The following is a 5,008-nucleotide window of genomic DNA, read 5'->3' as shown; positions in this document are numbered from 1 at the left end:
AGATTTGATTCGATCTGATACCGATAAATTTCTAAACCTAACGAAAGATTTGGCTGCGTTGTATTGGTTGCACCATCTACATGAAGCCGTTTTATTGAACTCGGTGTGATATGCATGGGTTTTATTATTATTGGGTTGGGTCGAGTTTTGATTCACCATTCGTGGTGTAAAACTCGAAAATTGGGGCTTCGCCTTGCCTGGTCTGTAGTGTAAGGCAATCCAGAAAACCACTTTGTGCTACTTTACTTTACTCTCACTTTTGAATTCACGACATAGTAGCCAATGAACGACGATTCAAGAATATATGAAATTATTAAAATGTTTTTTATTATTTGGCAGTCGAATTTTATTGTACAAAGAATACGGAATAAATTAGTTGTTTTTCAATTGCGTTCAAATTAATGCGAAGAACCTTTTTCTTTTTCTTAACGGTCGTCCTTACAAATTCAGAAGCGGGTAAATCCATACGGGCAAATTAAAACGTATCTTACAGAAATAATTGATTTAGTTGTTAAACGTAAATATATGACTTAGTAATAAAATGCCTCTTGCTAAGATAAATACGTTAAAATTAACGGATTTAAAAGAAATTTTGAACGAAAAATGTTTGTCCACTGAAGGACTGAAAAATGAGCTAGTTTTACGTTTGTGCGAAGCTGTTGGGTCGGATAGTATCGAGATCGCTAGTGCAAATATACAGGACCAAATTAATGAATTACGGGACATGTTTAGTTCGTTGATGCATCAATTGCAATCCAATCAAAATGTAACTGCAACAACTACGCGCAGTGATCAAGAGCGGACAACTTCTTCTGCTGGTAGTTTTATTGCAACGACTGGGCGTAGTGGATATTCAGTGAAAGAAATCGCCGAAACTATTCCGGAATTTGATCCAACAAACCAATCGTCGGTATCTGTTGAACAGTTCGTAGAACGAGTAAATAGTGCGGTCCAAGCTTATCAGTGGGAGGAAAAATGTTTTTTATTAGCGGTGTATAGTCAACTCAAAGGTGCAGCAAAGCTCTGACTGGACTCCACTGAAAAATTGTATTCAAGTTGGAGTGAATTATCGAAATGTTTATGTGAAGAGTTTAGTTGTGTGCCAGATGAAGCTGATATACATTTTAAAATGTCTCAAACGACGCGCAAACCAAACGAAAGTCTCCTTGACTACTGTTTCCGTATCGGTGCGTTAGGTAAGAGGTTCGGGCTAAGTGAATCCTCTATTGTTAAATACGCAAGAGACGGTATTAAACAACGTGAATTTCAAATTGCTATTGCAGCAAATTGGTTTAGTTCAATGCGCGAATTTCGACAAACGGTAATAGATTACTCTAAAAACTTACCCGTGCGTACATTTAAACCTGAAAAGACAAATTTTGAAACAAAATACGGCGAAACACGAGACGGTGAAAAACGTGAAAGTGATAAACAGTTAATATGTTTCAATTGTCAACAAAAGGGGCACATTTCATCGAAATGTCCTCAACCACAACGTAGACGTAGGTGCAACGACTGTCAGAAAGTGCATCCTAAAACCGAGCCTGAAAATTGTGGCAAGAAAAGTGCTTCGACGCGTACGACCAAAACGGAATATGAAACGGTAATTCCTGAAAAAGATTTTGAGAAAGTGGTTACAATAAACGATAAAACGTTCACAGCCCTAATCGATACAGGTAGTGAGTGTAGTATGATCACTTAAACAGGGGCAGGTCAAATAAAAGGTGTCGAAGAAAAGTGTGCTTTAAAGATAAGCGGGTTTTGTCGCGGTGTGATATATGCCCATTCAAGAGTACGTGTCAATTTGAAGGTTGACGGTATTGAGCAAGATGTGTATCTTTACATAGTTGGTGATACATTTTTGACGGTAGATGTGTTGTTGGGACAAGATGTGTTTAAAAATATGCAAATGGTGATTTCAGACGGCAAAATTAGTGTTATAAATGTATGCAATAAAAACGTTAACTTAAATAATAGCAAAATAATAAATGACGATGAGATAAAGTGCGGCGTCGACGAAAATTATAAAATAAATAAGTTGGTTAGTTTGATAAATAAATATCGTAATGTATTTGCAATGGATATGAGTGAAATTGGACGTACAGAGCTCGTAAAAATGAAAATCGGTTTGGATACTAACAGTCCTATTGTTCAAAAACCATTTCGTGTTCCTGAGCCTAAAAAACAGTTGCTCGCGGATATGTTAAAAGAACTTATTGATAATGATATAATTTGTAAGTCCGATTACGAATATGCTAGTCCTATGCTTTAAGTAAAAAAGAAAAACGGGGGCGAAAGATTGTGTGTAGATTTCCGACGTTTAAACCAACACATGCGCAAGGAAATATTCCCGACGCCAAATATTGAAGAAGAGTTACAAAAACAAAGCGTTTTAAGTATTTCTCGGTGTTGGATCTTAATAGTGGTTACTATCAAATTCCTATTGAGGAAAATAGTAGAAAATTTACCGCTTTTATCACGACAGAAGGTTTATATGAATTGAAGCGCATGCCGTTTGGGCTTAAAAATGCCCCGGCTGTTTTCCAACGGTTCATCGCGAAAATTAAAGAAGATCTTGAACCTGATGACGTCATAAGTTATATGGACGATATACTTATCGGTAGTGTAAACGTGGATGAAATGTATGATAAGTTGGAGCGTGTTTTAAAAGTTTTACAAAAAGCTAACGTTACTCTCAATTTACAGAAGTGTGAATTTTTGAAATTAACGATACAGTTTTTTGGTCACGAGTTAGATCCTCATGGTATTTCTCCTGGTTTAGCCAAAACACAGGCAGTGCGTCAGTTTAAAACTCCAGAGTGTATATCCGAAGTTAGACAATTTCTCGGTTTAAGCGGATATTTTAGAAAATTTGTTCCGGGTTATGCTGTTATCGCTGCTCCGTTGAATCGATTATTGCGGAAAGATGTAGCATTCAGGTGGTCAGATCAAGAGCAAAAGGCGTATCAAAAGATAAAGTCAATTCTCGTATCCCGTCCGGTTATTGCCGCCTATAGTGTCGAGGCTGAGCATCAAGTACATACAGACGCGAGTGCAGTGGGTCTAGCTGGTGCATTAATGCAAAAAGAGGGCGACGATTGGAAGCCGGTTATCTATTACAGTCGTGCAACTACCGACAACGAGAAAAAGTTTCATAGCTACGAGCTTGAGGCTCCGCAGTGGTTGAATCCGTAGAACGATTTAAATATTATATTTATGGCAAACGGGTAAAATTGATCACAGATTGTAATGCACTTAAAACAGTTATGAGTAAACGTGAACATATACCACGCATAGCAAGGTGTTGGCTTCGTATCCTAGAATATGATCTTGAGATTGAACATCGCGCTGGTCAGCGAATGGCTCACGTAGATGCATTGAGCCGTGCACCTGTCGAAGGGCCACGGGACTTAGAAACGGCATCTTTGCGGATTGACAAAATTCAAGTTAGCAACGACGATTGCTTATTTGGAATGCAACTCCAGGATAACTCAATCAAAGAATTGGTAGAAAAGTTACAACAAGGCGATCCTATGGTAAGCAAAGAATTTGTTTTAAATCATGGTAGATTATTCAAAAAAGTAAAGGGGAAGAATCTTTGGGTGGTGCCAAAAGCTTTGCGCTGGCAAATTGTTAACAGTGCACATGATAAAGCAGGACACCTCGGATTGGAGAAAACGATTGCACGAATAAATGAGCATATGTGGTTTGCGCGCATGCGCAATTTTGTTAAGTCGTACTTGAAATCATGCATTGATTGTACGTACAATAAAGTACCTGGGGGTAAACAGGAAGGCGAACTTCATGTTGGAGAAATAGAACTTATACCATTCCGAACTGTACACGTAGATCACCTAGGTCCATTTCCGAAAAGTTCAAAGCGCAATGAACATATTCTCGTTATTATCGATGCTTTTACACGTTTCACCATTGTGCGCGCAGTCAAGAGTACAGCAACTAAACACATTTTCGAGGTATTTAATGAATTAAGTAGATACGTTGGGATGCCAGGTAGAATCATTTCAGATCGCGGAACGGCATTTACGTCCAAGGATTTTAAGAATTTTTGTAAAGAAAATGACATCCAACAAATTTGTAACGCTGTTCGAACACCAAGGGCAAATGGACTGGTGATGAATCAACGAATGAGAATTTGATAAAAGATCGTCAAGAGGCAGCTGAACGTATACAGAAGGAACGTTTTAAAAGCAAACAACGCTACGACAAAAACCATAAAACCCCGAAAGTGTATAACGTCGACGATTTGGTAGTGGTTGAATACGAGCCACCTAGTACTGGCAATTCACGCAAACTTGAACCGCGATACAAAGCTCCATTCCAAATATCACGAATTCTTGGTAATGATCGGTATGTCGTACAAGACATACCTGGGGCTCAACGAACTAGAAAGCATTACTCTTCAGTTTACTCAAGTGACAAAATTAAACCATGGTGTGCGCTTCCCGATATTTTTGATGATGACTTAGATAATATCGACGACGAGGATACTGATAATTTACTGGTCACGAATCGAGGTCGATCCGAAGCTGCAGGTATGGCCGAGTTGTAAGGCAATCCACAAAACCACTTTGTGCTACTTTACTTTACTCTCACTTTTGAATTCACGACAAAGTAGCCAATGAACGACGATTCAAGAAAATATGAAATTATTAAAATGTTTTTTATTATTTGGCAGTCGAATTTTATTGTACAAAGAATACGGAATAAATTAGTTGTTTTTCAATTGCGTTCAAATTAATGCGAAGAACCTTTTTCTTTTTCTTAACGGTCGTCCTTACAGTAGGTACTTAGTCTTTCTACTACCTCGTATCTGCGGGTGAGGAATTTATTCATGTCCTCCCAAAGGGGCAGCTCCTTCCGGGAGCTGAGGTATTGTTCCCATAGTGAAAGGCTTTCACTTGGCAGATTTGATAAGCACAGATAAATGAGGATCAGGTCCCAGTCCGTAGTCGGAATTCCTTCGGTGTTTAAAGTTGACATGCAATTG

Source organism: Eurosta solidaginis, chromosome X (genome assembly GCF_040869045.1).
Source record: "Eurosta solidaginis isolate ZX-2024a chromosome X, ASM4086904v1, whole genome shotgun sequence".
In the NCBI taxonomy this organism is placed as follows: Eukaryota; Metazoa; Arthropoda; class Insecta; order Diptera; family Tephritidae; genus Eurosta; species Eurosta solidaginis.
Note: the sequence above shows the minus strand (reverse complement) of the source record.